This window comes from Glossina fuscipes, unplaced genomic scaffold (genome assembly GCF_014805625.2).
Source record: "Glossina fuscipes isolate IAEA_lab_2018 unplaced genomic scaffold, Yale_Gfus_2 61185, whole genome shotgun sequence".
Classification (NCBI taxonomy): Eukaryota; Metazoa; Arthropoda; class Insecta; order Diptera; family Glossinidae; genus Glossina; species Glossina fuscipes.
This window is the reverse complement of record NW_024003416.1, coordinates 80,397-99,938: the sequence shown is the minus strand read 5'-3', so window position 1 is coordinate 99,938 and position 19,542 is coordinate 80,397. Positions and strand designations below refer to the sequence as shown.

The 19,542-nt window shown below is 33.1% G+C and overlaps 1 pseudogene; it reads right to left on the bottom strand.

Annotated features, from left to right (window-relative positions):
* Positions 1–854: 854 nt before the first annotated feature.
* Positions 855–18,921, bottom strand: LOC119643531 (annotated as a pseudogene).
* Positions 18,922–19,542: the final 621 nt, after the last annotated feature.

Below are 19,542 nucleotides of genomic sequence, written 5' to 3'. Positions count from 1 at the left end.
ACAACTTTTTATACGAACAAAGTGTTAGAAAACTAGCTTCACAAAAAATGTAGAGCGAAGGTGATGTCTTTTAAGCCCATGTTTGTTTGAGACAATTAAGTGAGATGTTGCAGTTCAATTTTGCAAATATATTTTTTGGAAAAGCTTTAACACTTCTAAGGGTCTAACTAAATAGCAGCGTTTGTGAAGTTGTTGTTTCCATTACTACATGCCCTTTTCTATTGGCAGTGTTATCCTTTTACATACTTATTCATTGATCTCTGTTTGAAAAGTTTCTGATTTATGCTTTATATTTCTTTGTATTTTTACTCTCTTTTGTTAACATTTGTTTATATATATATATTTATCTGCATATATGTTGATATATTTTTAGAATAAAAAATAGTGATGATGCATATACGATGATATTGCATATACGTTTGTAAGCAGATCCATTACCAAGTTACCTTGCAGCGATGACCTTTTTTTTTCTCAATTTGAACGTCTTACAATTTATTATATATTTAAAGACATACATTTACAATTTTTTTTAATGTTTCAAGAACAAGTCAATAGGCATACAATACGGATTCCAAGAAAGGAAAATATTGACATGTTGTTCCAATTTAAATGACAGCATAGACGACTTAGTTAATATATAAATCGTAGTTTAACTAAATTAGCTAACGTTGAACCTATCGTATCTGCAATAACTCCTATCGTCTCAAATGGAATGTCAGAAATTTTATTTTTAATAAATCGAATATGTTTAATATTTTTCCTCATCCAGAACGAGAAGTTACCTTAAACTAAGCTATTGGTTGATTTGGTTTTACTTAAACTAGGTTATTGGTGAAATTAGGGTACAGCTAAATTTACGTTAAAGTGTAATCTTTGCTTAAACTAATGCGACGTTTTGCATTACTATGAATACCTAAAGCATACATAAGTCGAATAAACTAAAATAAAATGAAGTAAATAAAAGCACAGAAATGATATTATAATAGTATGTAGCAATAATTGCAACGCTGTGTCTAACTGCGAGTGATGTTTAACAGCTGTTAGAAATGAAAGATGGGTCATCGTGAGGAAATGTAATCTCTGCAAATGGTGTCTGTGGAAAAATTGTCGTTTTGCAGAAGCAAAGACCGCTTGCGAAAAAGCTATTAAGTAAATCGTAATTCTCTCTTTCACATTCTAGTCAGAAGAGAAACAAAAATGTAAGAAAGGACGCGGATATGTGAACTGAAAACAAAACAAAAAAAAAAAATCATAACGCATATAGGACACATCCAGTTGGGTAATGTTTAAAAATTTATGAATTAAAATACACCAACACAATGTGAATGTTAGGGCTGTTAACTAGTTTTAAGTTAGATGAAGATTACTGAGGTAGTTATAAATTTTCTTTTTCTCGCTTACATACATAAACACACATGCTGTTGGTAGTTGCCTTTAACATGCAAACACATGCATCATTCGTTTTTTAACCACCAAAACGTCCGATCCATTAACTAACTTAACTTAATATATTATCGTTTGTTTCCTTTAAAAATATAATCAATTCTTTAACTAATAAATATTGTCAAAGCAATTAAGTTAAGCAAACTATTTCCACATCTAATTAAGTTCACCTATTCCGAATTATATAAATGAAATATCAAGAGATTAAATAACGTAACTATGTGTGTTAGGAATAGTAATAAAAAAGGACACATAAGAGAAGTCACTGTACTGACAACTCGGTTAGGATTTTATGCGGAAATATGAACCGTCACAAGATGAATATTTTTGTACTCATATTGGGGAGTGAAACAATGCGAAAAGTTAAGCTGTTTTATACAACTAAAATTTCCTGGTCTTACCGGACCGTACAAATAGTGGCTAAAGAAAATAAAAAAGTTGTATCCACATTAGCAAAATTAAAAAAAAATAAACCTAAGAAAAAATTTATCAAAATTAATTTAAACAGGCTGATGTCCTCTAAGGGAAAAAAAAGAACTGGAACTGGTTAAATTGTACCGAATTCTACTGTAAAAATCAAAGGAAAATATGCGAAAACATATACGTATAATGTTGCAAATATAGCATATGCCGGATGCTTAAAAAGCTAAAGAGACATCATGACATCCGCTGGCCTAACACCTAAGTTGAAAAACATCTTAAGAACAAAGGAACAATTCAGCACACAGTAGTTTTGGAACCAACGAAAGTTGGAAAGTGAATCTCCAAATCCTAAAGCTAGTGATCGCCATTCAAATGATGTGCTAATGAAAGTTTATCGTTTTAGAAGAGCCAAAGTTAATATCTTAACGGTTCTGTGAAAGCCAAGTGCCGAGCCAATTACCGAAACATCTGGAAACATTTGTATGCTTGGAGCATCCAACTCTAGTAATATTTTGCAACAAGCTACCGACAAAGACGAGTCTCAAATTAGTAAAAAGTTGGTTTTTATTGTATTCAAATTCAGCATCTAAGATACAGCAAATGTAACGATAAGCCTGGTGCAACGCCGCGTGAAATGGTACAATCAAAGGGAACTGAAACCGAACTGATGGCCCATCGCAAAAAATAAACATTGCGATAAATAAAAATAAATAGAGATTTCATTGAACGGTACGAAAACTGATGCTACCGAAATTGCCACTTGAAAAAGAAACTGAAGTTGTGACTTGATGGTTGCTAATCACTCTGGCATGTCGTTCCCTATCCATACATTTCGCTAACCTCTGTGGCGAATGTCTGAGACAAAATGGAAGTCGAAGGTTTGATGATACACTTAAGTCGAGCTTTCCTAGTGACGAAATATTTAACGATGATTCAAAAGCACAAGCGGAAAATGTTTTTATTCAAGCTTTGCAGAAGTGCGTCCTGAATTAATAAGTCGGTGAAAATAAAACAACCCGCCAAGTATAGCGAAGTAATTGTGTACTGCTCCGATAGCTTGGGTATGATCCCGACTCAAGGAGACGATGATAGCTAGCTCCGTGGCAGGACCCTACCCCTTGTTCACCCCTTGCAATACATCCATTTAGGTCTAATCCTATTAACGTCAGTTACAAGGTCAACAATGCTTGATATATTAAAAAATCCTTTAATTGATATACAAGCAACTACGGGGACCGATCTTACACAGGGGAAAATTTTAGACTCCTAACTTAGTAGTTACTACCGTTGAATTATAGTCACCTCATCTTTTACCTTCTAAGGTACTCCGTTTGTAGAAGCAGTTTTCTACTAATATTCGAAGCGGTTAATTTATCATTATAACACTCTGCCATGTTACATGGTGTGAAGTTCTTTCTATGTAATCCCAATTCATCTTTAGGTTCAACTTGTCTGCTGCCTATGTTTTAAATCCGATGGTTCCTTTTGTAGGCTTCCGTCGCTTAGCTGCTACGTCTTTTAAGAGTCGTGCCTTTTCTGTCATAATCTCATCATTGAAGTTAGAGTCTTTAGCATTATTCTTCAGAAATACCCATGCTAAATCATGCTGTATGCTTAAACCCAATTAAACGTACTATGAAGACATACCGATAAAACTATTTTTTCTTCGTCGAGATATTCTAAAGTGAATATCTCATGTCTTTTGGTTTTCACTAATGTATGAGCGTATCATTTCTAATAAAGCCCACCTGACTTTTTCTGTTTAGCTTGGCAGTTTAATATGTTACATGCCTGTGTAAATAAACTACTTAACGCTCCTGCACTGGTTTCTCGCCTTGGTTTGAATATAAGGAATTTTGAAAAGTGATCCAGCCAAACAAAAATGCAATGGGTTCCGTCTTTAGTTCTAACGTATGCAAAATAAAATCGAGCACAAACGCGCAAAACGGTGTTTTAGTCATCTGCTCTTGCCCATGGGCGCTCTTTGAACATTAGCGGCTTCATTGCATAGTTCACCTTTTGGATTTTAAATTGTATATCAGATGTCATTCCAAGCCGATAATAGCTTTCTTTCAGCTGCTCTATGGTTTTATAAATATCTCCATGTTTTGTTGACAACGAACGATGGACTACTTGAGAGATGGTTGAGCTTAGTAGGTACCTACAACTTCTGATTTCTTTCAATCATCGTCAAGAGTTTCATCTTCAGTTCGAAAACCTATTTTTTTTTATGAAACCGTCTGATATACGAACATTCGGCAAACTGTCATGATAATGCTCAATTGTTTGCTTCAGTTGCATATATTATACGCAGAAAAAAAACGGTGAATACATATTAAGGTTTATCAAACCGTTAATAACGCCAACTTCTTTCCAACGGTATAATGCTCTGAATCAGTTACTGAAATGCTTATATTGTCTTGTAAGCGACTAAATGAAGCTTCTATGTGGAGCAACGGATAAGCACATTTTATATTTCGGTTCATTCGGTTTACAAACGGTTTTTTGTGTTGCTTCGGATCAAACATCTCCAACTACCGTTGCTTTCTCCATTTACTCCTAAATTTTGCATCCACACAAGTTCCTCATTCATTACTTTCTGTATCGCGGATAAAATAGGATAGTGTTTTTTTATAGGCAGATTTTCACGGATGATAATGATTTCACGTTCTTCCAAACACGTTTTTGCAACACCCAGCCTTTTGAAAGATGGAAAACATTCCTAAATTTTGCGTAGCAAATTCATCTGTGTAACAGTAAATTCATGAGATATTTTCAGACGTTTGTGGCTTATATATCTTCGATATTAAATGCATTGTATGTATATATGGATCGACTGAACGACTTGGTATAGTTGCCTCAAACGAACGGAAAGTTTCTTGATTCAGCTCTACAGCAACCTATACTACCACCAGTAACATTTCCACTCTGTTTATATTGGTTTTGACAAACTCCCTACCATCTCGCTCTTGAGTCACAGTGTTACAAAATATATTTCTTCGAAAATTCATAAACTTCCTTTGACGTTCTCTCAGTTTTAAGTTTTTTTTTTTTATTTGTTGCTAGCAAATCTTCCTTTGATAATTTCCTCGTTGAATATCTAACGACGCTTTTGTTGGTATTTTTGAATGCGTTGACCTTTTGTTAGGCTTAGTTGATTGTGAGTTAGCTGTTAACGAATATTGACTTCTTATTCTTTGTAAAATATTTAATGAAGGGAAGCAGTCCTACATTTCTCAGCTAGGCTAGCATTTTCCGTCGACTGAAGCTGGGATAAGCTTTCATTTTTACTGGAAACAAAACAGATCATATTGTGAAAACTACATTTACAACTTTTTTTTCAATGCTTTATTGGAATGTTTAAGGAAAGAGTTCCCTGGCGTACCAATAACTAAACTTTAAGTTACGTGAAAGAGTGACGGGCAAAAACACCTATTTGGTGTCGAATTAAATGTACAGGATTAATATTTCCTGTACGCTCGTTAGAAGTAACTTAATTGATATTTTTCATTGAATGTATTTGGTTTTGACTTAAAATTATTATAATTGATACTGCGTTTTTCAACAGCTTTCACGATGGCATGTTAATTATTTTTAGTTATTTACTCTTCTTATTCAACTTCGTTCACCTATCCGAGTTCAGCCTAGTTTCTCTGGACAATGTCTCTGCCGTTTGCATTTCAGTTCTAAGATGCTATCGGTCTACACTGCGAAAACAATGCTTGCTAAGTGTAATTTGACATTTAATTTAATAATTTTGATCATTTCTTTTTCAGACATTTTATTCTGAACGTTAGATAGTAAATCTCAGCGTAAGAAAGATTCAGACACAGATTCAGTGTGTGCAACACTTGTCACATCGTCCCTTCTATCTTTGAGTGCAACGTTTGCTTTGTAGCGATTTCAACAATATGGAGGAGAAAGTATCAACAGAATTCCACTAGGACACAGGCTGAGAAATCGCTCGTTCAGTTGAATATCACCCCAATTTTTTCTCCCCTTTTTTTTTTTGTTTTGTGAATTTTTGGTACAGAAACTGATATATAATGGGGTTGAGTTAAGTTAGTTCGCTTGAGCTACTTTTGCATTTTCAGCCCCTTACAAAAAAAAACCCTTATTTTTTGCATTCAATGTTATTTCTATTCAAAAGTTTTTATGTACACATATAGGTGGAAGCATATACATTCGGATTTCGTTACAGTTTGTTTCATCACTCTCACTTGTTTCTTTGTTTTTCTAATGCTTTCAATGAGTTGCCATTAAAGTGTTATCTTTGGAATACAAATTTTGTTATATTGTTATAATGTTTGTAGGGTTTTCCTTTTTTTTTTCTTTTACTTTACTATCCTGAATTCACAATGAAAATAATTTTTACAAGTCTTTTTTATACAATCAAAACGCCTTAAACTAGGCATAAATAGTTAGTTATAGTGATGGCAGTAATTAAGTAGCATTCTCATTTGTTTTTTTTTTTTTTTCAAAGTAAATTTTAGTCTACGCACACTGTTTTTTTATAGGATACCATCGCACCTTACGCACCTTATTCCCCATAGGTTCTGAAGAATTGTTAAAAAACTTTTGTAAACATTTTCTTTTTTTCTTGTGAAACAAGATAATTAGTTCAGTATTATTTTCTTATTTTGCTCCTGTTAAGCTCCGCTTAAACTGAACACTTCTAATGACAAAACTAGACTCTCCTCAACCAAAAACCAAAAGCCAAAAAACCCACTATCGAATCTCACGCATTATTCTCTTCTTTTCTTTTTTTCTCCTTTTTTTTTCTCTTTGCATGGATAGCGGCGAGCCGCTATTTGCAAAAATCACGCGATGCCGTATAACGGCATGCCGTTACTACGACATTTCTGGCAACAGCCTACTGACATCTACCCTCCCTGAATTTTGTTCGCGGACGTTATACATGCCACCGATTTATACCAATGTTTATTAACTTTAGGTGGAAGTTCAAATTGCTGCTGTTGTAAGTTTTACCGCGCTTGACTAATAATATTCTCTCTTCTTGAAACTAAAAAAAGGCATGTCAACGTCGACGTTCCTGCTATCGTAGAAATTCGAATACTGTGTCCTCTGTCCAGTTTGACTTAATCTAATCTCGACGCTGAGGCTTTCCCTTTTTATATCAGCAATTTCTGCGATACAACGCATCAGGATTTTACCTTGTTGCTTTAAAATATGCGCCATATGTTGAACTGGGTTCATAGATGTTGCTGTAGCAACTTGTTGATCTACATTATTATGGATATTTTTTGAGTTTCCCGTAGTCGTAGTGTTGGTGAAAATTGGCGAAATTCCGTTTGACATTTTGAAGATTTAATGTAATCTGTTAGGAAACCCGTTAATTTTCCAGTGGGTAAACGACTAACAGAATTTTCTTCAAAGATAGTTCCCCTTCTGGAATTATTCTCACTGGCGTTGGTATGATTCACTCAGCGTTTTATTTGCCAAAAATGAAACTTTCCCTGAGTGTATAAAAGCCGTAACGATATTATTAATGTAGGAAATCAAGGATTTTGCCATTTCCGCACTAAAACAGTAGTAAGAACTATTACCGTCTCTAAGCGAAATTTTGAAACCTAAGACTTGAAGATGACCACAAATTATCAAACATAAAAAATAAAACCAGAAATTTTGACCTTACCGTAATTGACACAAAAAAAAAAAAAGTTATGCTACGTAAGCAAAAAAAAAGTGTTTAGGATTATGTAGCAACGTTCCCCAGACATTTGCATCTGAAACAATAGCATGTACTTACGCTTTGACGAACACGCGGATGAACGCAACTTGACTTATCTAAAGGGTATATTCTAACCCCTGGGCCTTTCATTACTATCTAAAGGCCTCCTTCGTCCTATGGGAGACTCCGAAGTTGGGTCCGAAGACCCTTAAACTACTTTTCTCTAAAATTTAACGAAAACTATAATTTATATCATTTGTTTCTTTTCCTTTGCATATTAATCGATATGCAACATGTTAAAATATATAATAGTTACGGATTAGTTTCTTTAATTCTAATTATATATGGGCATTTATGTACATATTTATGTGTATGCTAACTCTTATAAACAAGAAAAATGAATATTTTTTTTAACAAAATATTGAATATAAATAAATATAAATATATGTGGCCAAATTTACTTGAAAAGTAGTTAAATAGTAGTTAAATATATTGAAAGAATAAAGTTGTATAAGATCGAAATTCTCTTTAAAATACGCAAGACCACAATTATTTGAAATTAATGGTTTGTTTTCACACCAGTACCTTGATTGACCGTAGTGCGTGGTGGGGCGTCTATGTAAATGTGCACATATTGTCAAACTAGCTAGTGCACAGTACCACATTAACTCCTGAGTGGTCCAAATTAGGGTGAACCGGTGTAACCATATTTCTGGCACAACGGAATTAAAATATTGATTAAGGAACAATAGATCCGGGCATAAAAGAGTCAAATCCCAATATTCCATTTCTGTTTGGTCATATAAGCAATCCCTATTTTATTGGTCAGTTTAACTGCCACCAATCCAAAAACTATAGAGTATAAACAGAGGTGTCCACAAAGATATTCTCTGACGATTTCTGACGGATTATAAATACCGGTAATAGTAACAGTCAAGGACATACTTTGTGCTGTCCACTGTGGGTCCATTTCTACCGCATCTTTCCTTGTTTATCACTTTGGCATCGCGTAGGGTTAATAAAACGTCATTGTCAAAAGCAAAATATAGCGGTAAAGCGCGTACTTCACACCCAAGACATCTTAACTGCGTTAACCAGAATTCCGAACCAAACAAGGTTGATATTAAATATATATCAATGGTCGTTAGTTGAGCTTCAATTAAATCAATATATCAATATAACGCAACGTTCCTGAAATATGTGTTTGCCTATGGGAGCAATCAAAGAAACCAATAACACAAAATCTCTGGAAGAATAGCCAGTTAGGAAAGTGACCCTACTGACGCGATATACAGGTCAATGAAGCAATAAACACATCGTAACCATGATCGAAACACTCACGCAACGGCGCAGACGTATGTTTTCATTTGGCTTGTTTTCCGTCGATTGAACCCAGACTTTGATAAACAAAGAAGCCAAAAGCGCAAAGCAGACAAGCCCATCGCGGTGGAGAGATTATTCTGCCTGGAATGCATCCCCCTAATGTCAAAGTTATGACAACATTTACTATTAGACCGATAATTGTAACTAAATTCCTTCTTTATTTTAGATATTAGCGTAACTTCTATTTAAATACAATTGCTTAAAATTCGAAGACAATTTATACAATTAATTGATTAATTCGTTTGTTCTTTTTTTCAAGCTATTCCAAGATAAGCATCAATCCTTTTTTCTTCATTCCCAAAATATCGCGCAAAGCGGCAAAAGTGCAAAAAACGAACCACCTCAAAACGCTATTTCTCGCTGTCAATTCCCTTCTTTCGCGAACTTAACAAACTAAGTAACGCCGGGTTGCATTTTGAGCAAACACAATTTATTAAGTCAAGACTAAACCATAGAGTTTGTCGTCACTTCCGAAAAAAAACACAGTTACCAGTGTTTTATCCTTTAAAATAAATAGCGTCAATATAAACAGTGATATCTGATTTTTAAGCCCAAAAATGAAAAAAATTATGTGTACTTACAGAAACAACGATATATAGACGTTCCAATACTTTGTCCAAAATTTATATTAGGACACCCTGAGGGGCTTTTTGTTTAAGTGTTATCAATAACAGTAGTAACGCTGTTAATTAGCTGCCATTTGTATGCTTACTCGTTCGTTCTCATAATTTCACAACACGATACTCTTATAACGCCTTTTCATACGATGCGGTTTCATGTTCCTCGTATACCATATGCACGACCGCGGTAATACACTTTGTTGTGTTTGAAACTGTTATGAACTGTTATTCTATTTAATTCAAACGAATATATGTGCACATTTAAAAACTCCCATGGGAAAATGCCACCTGATGTGTGATCTGCAAGCCCATTTCTTCTCAGCACAAATTCATCGAGTTCTAACTTTGTATCTCAAGCTTTTTTGTAGCAGTTCGATTGTAGAAATGCAAATTTGATAATAGAGCAAAAATATATATACTATTATGTTTGTATGCCAAAAGCATTTCGCCAAGCTTGATACAGGGCACAGAAAATTGCTCCATAGCTCCCTCCCGTTAATTCAAGGGCGGAAAACTTTCCCTGCGAAGAAGTAAGACATTTAAATATAATTTTAAGCGATAAGGTAGGTGTATGTGCGGCCAGGTGTAATATAGACAAGGAGACTGCAACTGTTATGACAATAATGCCAGTGGGAAGAAAATAAAGAAAAAAAAGCCCTACTGACTTAACATTCGAAGAGTTTTAATAATTCAGTGATCTAGAAGAAATGTTAAGTGTACTTAAATGCAGTAGGAAATGTAAGAAAAAAATTGCCGAAACTTATAAGGTAATGAAAAGCACTTTGTTAGAAACAATACATTTGACGGACAGCTTAAAACTTGTCAGGGAATTAGTATGGGACAAAGGTAGCAATAATCGGGTTGGATGTGTCGGTGAATCAACCTTATATCGAACACATTAAAAAAAAAACAAAAAAAAATCTAACAAATCGAGAAGATTTTTCCCCGGTATGTGACAGAAAATAATAAAAAGCACCGTCTTAATTATTTATACAGTCAAACCTGTTTTTGTGCGGTAGATAGGGACCGCAGAAAAAAAACCGCACAAAAAAAAATATTCAAAAACTTCATAAATAGCTATAAGAAATAATTTTTCACAGCATATTAAAGAAAATTTTTTTTATGCGGTAGAGAGGGACCGCATAAAAAAGTCTCACTTAGAAAATATGTCAAAGCTTCACGAAATAGCAAGAAAGTACTTTCCAAACAAAATAAATAATTAAATTACACATTGAGACATTTAAAAAATTTTAATTTCTAATTTTAAACAAGGCTGAAATTGGCTGATGCAATATATTCATAAGAACATTGAGCATGCCTAATGAAATAGGCTGATGCAACAGGTATGAAAATGGCTGTTGCAATGTGTACATACACACTGATAGCAAAAAAAGTGATGCCAACACAGTTCAGATTGACCTAACCTCTCGGCGAAATTCAATGTGTCGATATTCATATACCGCACAAAAAAAGAATCGCACAAAAAGAATCGCACAAAAAAAAGCGCATAAAAAAGACCGCACAAAAACATGTTTGAGTGTATAGTTTAATTAATGTGTTGCTTTTTAAGAATGTAAAATTTTTATCCGACAGTTCAGTGGCCGAGGATAGAATCAGGAAAGAACAAAAAATGGAAAAAATTTATGCGGAAAATATGTCATAACCATATATTTGTTGTACTTTTTCTTTTATACTCTTTTATCAGCTTACATCCAAAGGAATGAAAGATTTCCCGCCATGTATTGAACGGTCATTTCGAAGAGGACTATTTTACAACAGGTAAGCTGAAGTTGAAGGTGTTGCGGATATTATGCCTAGGTATGCGGATAGAAAATATTTTCATAGCATTCAGGATGACTAGAGAGACTGATCCATAGAAATGTGGTACTCTTAAGACGAAGATGTTGCATAAATGAAATTGCTAGTCTAGCCTAGGTGTAAGTTTTTTTAAAAATCGAAAACAAGTTCATTTCTAGTCAGCTTTTCTTGTAATTAATTAGTTTTTTGTTCAAGATTACTATATTTAATATTTGCTTTGTAGAATATATTGTTATTATTATTATTATTATTATTATAAATTTATCCAGACAATAAATTCGAGGACTAAAGTCTTAAAGCACTAGCGTCTAACGCTTTCTTAAAAACTCTACCGCACTTGAGATTTTAACCCACGACGATTGAGTTGTTAGTCGAGACTCTTGCCTACTCGGCCACTCAGGCGAATTTTGTAGAATATAATTCCCACTCATTTTAAGTTTGTTTCAATATATAATATTCAATAAAGTTAATTTCCTTACCAGCGCAAAAATATAATCGTTTAGTTATATATTTTTACGCTGGTCATGTTTTTTTTTTATTTTCATCACGCACTAATTCGACCCTTCAGTTGAAGTATTGTATAGCGAGGGGATCTGGCAAATGCGTTAACAATATTCATCTGAGTACATATTGACAAGTAGCGTCCGAACAAGTATTCGATTCAAGTGCAGAGAATCGAGTTTTAGTTGTATCGTCTTCAGGTCTCGGGACTTTTTGTTTAGACATCTTCGCAGATGTTGCTGATAAATCAATGAGAGAAAAACCAACAATCACGTTGAGATTGGTTGGCTTTTAGCTAAAAAAACTGAACATAAAAAGACAAGTTTTTCCTTATTTTGAAAAATTTATATATATTTATTTTTTTAGTTAAAAAAACTGGAAAACATAGAAGACAAGTTTTTCCTTTTTTTGAAAAAATTATACTTATATTTTTTTTTTAGATAAAAGAACTGAAACATAAAAAAGACACACTTTTTTCGTTATGCTGCAACCGCCTTGAATCATGTTATTTTTTTTTTTTTGTTTAGACATTTTTAATTGATGACGTTAATAAACAAATTAAAAAAACCTGGAATTTTAACGTAATAATAAAAAGACCGTTTTTTTTTTTTAATTTATTAATTTATATAACAGCAATTTATTATTGCTTAACTCTATCAAACCCTACAAAAACAGTTTATTATCGCTTGGCACATGTATTATTATCTCATATTGCGCGAATAGACCAACTCAATTACTCTTAATCTAAACCTAAATCTGAAATTTAAGAGCAGATCGAAATTTTGCATTATCTGCTCCTCTAGATATGCCGCGACTTGCGTTTGCATGCATTGGGTTAGCATGTCTAGGAATCTACTGTCCGTCTTCCAACTTAGGTTGAAAAGTGTTGCTTGAAAATCGGCGGCTGCCTGACTTTCTGAATATCCTACGGACAACGTATTGCTGTTCTTAGTGAAGTTCATTGTTTTATTTGCGATAGTTTATTCTTGACTTTTGTTGAACTTTGTAATGACATTGAATTTTTTTTTGCTCGGCATTTATACTATGTTCGTTACAAGTTAATTTGGGAGGATATGTCGCTGAATTTTTGTGGTTAAAAATAATACGGTTATTAAAAAGTTTCTGCGCTAATTTATATCGCTCGTAAAATAGTTTGCATGCACAGATATTTTCAGTTTTTATACAATTTATCCATGAATCATAGCTTTGTATACCGTATATTGATAATGATATAAATGGTGAAGTGGATAAATCGTTATATGTCCTTAATTCATCGATCATTTTTAGGAAGAAAGTCTTGTGATCCTCATCAATACAACAATCGTATGCTTGCAATAGATTTTCCACATCTCTTGATGAAATCATTGTTTTTTTACCGCGGAGGATAATAAACGGATGAATTTATAGAAACAACTGAGGAGTATGCTACTATCTTAATGTTATTATATTGTTATGATATTCGCTTTTAAAAGATACAGTCCGTATCACTGGATCGCGGTTATTTTGTACAAGAGAAATACACTTTAAAGTTCTTTTATTTACAATTATATTTCTTTTAATGTAGGATTATTTACAAATTATTTTTTGCAATACTTTCGACTGCTTAACGCAAATATTCTTTTTCCACTCTGTTGTCTTTCACAAATATTCCATTTATATACATTTTTGCCATCATATTACTAGCACCTAATTTTATGACTTGATTTTTAGTTTGTTAACCTGCTTTTGTTGGTAACCGTTTTCATCGGCCTGCAGCTGCATGACGCGCCCGCGAATATGCACTTTACTTTTACCTGTCTGCTTTTCCGCTAATCGCTTTCATCGGTCTGCAGCTGCATGACGCCTCGCGAATGTACATTTGGTTGTAGAAAATGACTAGATTTGGGATTTCCGTAACAATATTCTCTATCTATTTATTTTTTTTATTTAAAAAACAAGTTTTTTTTTCAAACACTCTCAATATTCTCTTTATTTATTAAATTGAACGTAACAAAATTTTGTAATAATATTACAGTTTTCAGAGCCCATCTATATTTACAACGATAGTGATTACATAAATTTATATTTGTATCTGTTTTTATAGATTGTCTATATTTGATCAGTGAAAGTCATCTAAATTAACTATGCAAATTTCTTCTCCAATTAACGTCTTCAACCATTTCAATTTTTCAAGTCATTTAACATGTACAGTTGGATTTTCTGTGTTTTTGATAGACATCGTTAGATATTCTTCAACATCTGTTAACGTTGAATTACTATCATCCCATCGTAATTCATTGAAATGATTATACAACCAGTTGTTTGCAGTCCTATCCTTCACCATTAACTTTGAATATTTGAATGCAGGTTGAATTATGAAACTTTTCATTTGGGAGTCATAGTCGGAGATGCAAACTTCTTTTGGAATAAATTTGTTTTCACTATAGAAACCTTCCACATCGATAACAATTATTTTATCTTGACACATTGTTACAAGATAATGTTCTCTAGATAACTAATTGCACTGTTTTTATAGCTCACTTTTTTTTGGTGATGATGATGATGATGATGATGAGAGAAAAAGACAAATTTTTTCTTTGCATTAATTATTTTTTAGAAAAAGTGCAATGTTTATATTCAATTATATTATATATTTTATTATAACAGAATTCCATAATTTTATTTGCTTCTTTTTCTTCTTCTATTTTTTTTCTCTTATAGTATATACAGTTACATATATCTGGTCTACATATAGCATTCTCGTCTAACCAAACGCAGTCCTCATAATGTTCACCATATTTGTTTTAACTTATCCTGAGATTGTTTATATCTTCCAGATGTGACTGAATACTGATGAATTTCTTTCTATCTTCATCGGAAACAATATTCGAGAATGTCCTTAAGAATCTGTATATTTTTTTTATTATTATATTTTTTTGCTGGGACGTGTGTCTTACTGTATATTCATATGAAATGTTTGTAAATAATCGTTGATCTCAACAGTTCTAACACATATATCATTTTTGGGTCAACCGATGAGTGGACTAGCTTCATATTGCTTTTCTCTTTCATTAAAGTTTGAATTTTCTCTTTGATTACATCATCATCACCATTAAAATTTGAAGACATATCATTAAATTCAATGCAAAGCTTACGATGTACGTAATTAATACAATAGCTGCATTTGACTATAATTTCACAATTTTCGTATTTTAAATAGAAATGGCGATGGAATGCTAATGCACTTTCAATTATACCTCCAATGTTTGTTTCTTTTTCTATTAAATCCTTTTTAAAATCTTCAATTACATCATTTATTGTAAATAGTTTATAAGCGCCGTGTCTTATTGGTCTACTATTATTAATATTTGTTTGTAAGGTTGTTATTCGTGGCGATATTGTTTTTGTTGTTGTTGAAATTTTACCTTCCGATAATTGGATTAGCAACTGAAGTGATATATGTATCATTGTACGCGTTGCGTCGTTTCGAATCCTTATTGGAAAATTTAAATATTTACTGCATCACCATTGAATTTAGCAATTCTGTTATGATAAAGTTGACTAGAATGGGGCTGTGCATTATGAATATTGATGAAAATTAAAATCCGAACCGTTAATGTTCATATTGGTTTATTCTTTTTGAAGTTTTCTTCAAAACTAACTATTTCACCCTTACGTAGTATTCATTTTATACGTTTGTGTATAATCCTTTAGATCAACTATTCGAATGCCCTATAGCCTTCGCGACAAGTCTGGTGTGCAAACCTTCTCAATTTCACCATTACTTAATATTCTCTGTTGTTCAAACTCGCGATATTCGAAGCAATTTAATTTTAGTTGTGTTCTCTATAAGTACAACGAATAGGTACATCAATATTTTCATATTATTAAATGGTTTCTCAGCTTCCAGTATACCACCTATATCCACTTCGGAATTGATTAACGATCCACGAAATGCCTCTATAGCGTCATCCACTGAAAAATATTTTAATGGTGTTTGTTCTGTTGTTTTTTCTTGTTCTTTTTGCGTCGCGCGCACTGCTATGTTTAAAGATATAATGATCAAAATGTAAATGTTATATCTAAATATATATGAAGAGAAGAAGAACGTTTTCTCGTTTCATAAAAAACTCATATATTATTTTATTGCTATTTTATTACAATTTACAAGATTTTTTTCACCTCATTTGTAAGGGGTACATAGTCAAATATTTTATCATGTATAATTAAACAGTATGCTGATGTATTAGCTGGTATGTTACTTGAGGCTTTCAATTTAATGCGAATATCGATTGGTCTGGTTTTAACCGATTCACTTTGATGTGTTACGTCCAAAATAACTATGAGTGCAAGCGTTAAAAACTCATTACGATTAAATAGCGGATATGGATGGCGTGAATAATAACTTTGTTGATATTTTGAATACATATCATAGAGTAGAGCAAATTGATTTCGACTAAACCTAAGATTAAAATGATCATATGGATATGAATCAGAATTTAGATGTACCTTGTCACGGTACTAGCCCCTTTGTTGCCGGTAGAGCGTATTTGTTAACGGGGTTTGGCTCTCTGAGCCTCATGACAAAGAATACAAAAAAAGTCTCGTCGGTTGTCTACCGTACGTCTGTCCACCGTGAGTCCGTCTGTAGCCGCCTGAAGTCCTCCCTCCGGTGCCTTCACATGCACACTCCCTCACCTGATCTCATCCACAGCGGTGGCAGTTTGCACTCAGCCACACATCGGGGCTCCTCCGTAAATAGGGGACAAGAAAAAGGAACAAAAAGAAATAAATGAATTAAAATACCTGACCGTGAATCTGTATGTTGCTAGTGTCTGCGGTGGTGGTTGCCTTCATCATCTGGTTCCTTCTTCTTACACTCTCGCTCTCTGATTCGCCCCTTTTCCTCCTCCTCTTTACTTTGTCATGTTGCTTCTTAGTGTAATTTGAAGCGTTTGTTCAATGAATTTTTATTATGAATTTTATTGACGATCAACGATAAATGTCAAATTACTGCTGCTGTTGTTGTTATCGTTGTTATTGCCAATTGTGTTCGTTTCGTTCTAATCATTTAATTTTTTTTTCTTTTTTTTTCTTTTTTCTTACGAAAAAACAAAAATAACTCCATTTGGTGAGATATAATTTCCAATTTTATTCACATAAAATTTATGTTTTTTTTTTGTGTAAGCCCTTGTTTGTATCAAATAATATTTCAATGTTAACAAATTTTCCTTAATGCATATTATTTCGCAAAAGCTACTGTAATGTTAACAAATTTTCCTTAATGCATATTATTTCGCAAAAGCTATTGTAATAAGAAGTGTATTTTATTCAAAATTTCCATAATTTTATCTTATTTACATTCTCCTTAAGGTTTATTATTTCGCAAAAGTGTCAATGACGTTTAAAATTAATATATTCACACACGAATGCTATGCGCTTTGTTTGGTGACCGCGAGACGAAGAGAAACGGTAACTTTATCCACTTATGCTTTGGTTTCTCTTTCCCGATTTGCCTTAGTTAAGAGACATTTTTCAATCACTCTTCAAAAATTTTAATGAACTTTTGAGCTTTTTCTATTCTCTTTGATATGAGCGTTGTTTCTGCAAACGAATTCAGATATTCACGTGTGAGTAGCTTTTATTCGATCTCTTTTTTTTTCTCCTTTCAGTCATTGCTTTGTTGAAAACTATTTCTACACACACTTCTCTTTATCTGGCTTCTAGTATACAAGAACTATGGATTTTTCTTAAATATTTTCTTTGTCATTTTACTTATTTTTCTTTTCCTCTTTATGTGGCTTCTAGTACATAAGAATTATGGATTTTCCTTAAATATTTTCTTTGCCTTTTTACTTATTTTTCTTTTCTGTCAAATACACAGTTTCTTTACATGATTTGTATACACTCATTCGCACATGCATTTTACATTGCACACATGGGAATTTACCGAAAATAGCAGCATCGTTGATTTCATTCAATTTTTTTCTTGTACTCGATGCAAGCAAACCTTTTTAACGTTTATCAATTACTTTATTCCTACCGACTTGTATGTTTTTCTATAAAGTTCGAGTTAATAATTTCTTCTTTCACAGCTCGCGGACACGTCCGCACCTCAGCAGAGGCCAAGTCGTTCTACCCTCTATTTTAGAAATAAAACACAGACAGACTTCTCATCCCTGCTCAATTCTCCTCTTATTTTTTCTGTTGCTCTCTATAGCGGCTTGCCGCTACTCTCGCACAAGCAAGCAAAATCCCGCAAGATCATGCGATTTTGCCTGTTCTTGTAAACGCAAAAACAAAAGGAATACCGCAAAATCACATGATTTTGCCTGTCTTAATGAAAAAGGAAAAAAAAAAGAAAAGAATAAAACAATCATATCCCGCAAGATCATGCGATTTATAAACGGTACCACAAAATCATACGATTTTGCCTAACGGCATGCCGTTATTGCGATACTTGTGGTTGACACAGACCGACAGACATCCTACCAAAGGGCTGTTCGCGGCCGTTACAACCTTTACATCCGTTAAATTGCAATGCGTAAATTTGGTTTCAGCGTTTCGAAATGCTATAAGTAGAAACCGCGATCGCTCGTTTTCACTGGCTAACTTAACATTCCATAAAATAGTCGCAATCTGTGTAAGTGTAGGATAATAATACATATCCCAAGTTCTAAACGTTATTTTGTACTGCATAGCTTATCATTTCAACCAGATCTGCTTGCCACAAATCATTAATTCCTTTCATGGCAACTCGTCTTCTTCTGAAATGTTTGCATGCGTGTTTGTGTAAGTCATTAACTTGTTCTATTTTATCCCTGTTTAGATCCATCATGCAAACTCTATTCCAATTAATGTATTTTTGTCTTGCCTTGTTGTTGTCGCTGCTTTAAACCAATCGATTTGAAAAGGTATTATTTGAAATCGTTCTTCAGTCTTATTTATAAATTCCTTATTCTCATTATACAAGTACGCTTTAACAGTCTGTTCAATTAATTTAACATCTTTTTCAACGTTACTTGTTAGAGTAGTTTGTAGTTTTGTTAAATCACCTCTCATAATACTCAATTGTTTATCATATTTTTCTTGCAGTTGTTCCACTCCGATCCATTTGAAAATCTATTCTTCAATTTTATCGAATCGCAGCTCAATCTTATTCATAAAGCTTTTATTTGCAGTAATCAGTTTATTTCTAAAGGTTATCTCAATTTGCTTAGCTTCGCTATTAATATCATTTTTGATTGTCGTGTATAATTCACCTTTTTGTTTTTTTATACCATTCATTTGTAATTCATATGAGTTTTGAAATTGCTTCATATTGTCCTCAATGCGATTCATTTTTGAGGTGTATGTAGTTGTTAGATTGTTTACACTATCTGTTAACACATCATTTTTTCTTAGCAGATATGCTTTTGTTACAGCATCTTTAGGGTCAGTAGGTGCAATCAAATTGCAAAGTCTTTTCTTATGAAGATCTATGCTATTGCTATTTATACTAATGCCAAGCGTTTTCAATAAAATTGTCTTAAAGTTTGAATTGTTATACTGATGGTGATGATGATTAATTAAACCTTCTCCAAACTTATTTATAGAAGTCAATATTATCATTATTATTATTATTAATATTTAATTATGTTAGCTTCTCGCGAGTCCTCTACGATCGAAATTATTGCGTTTTTG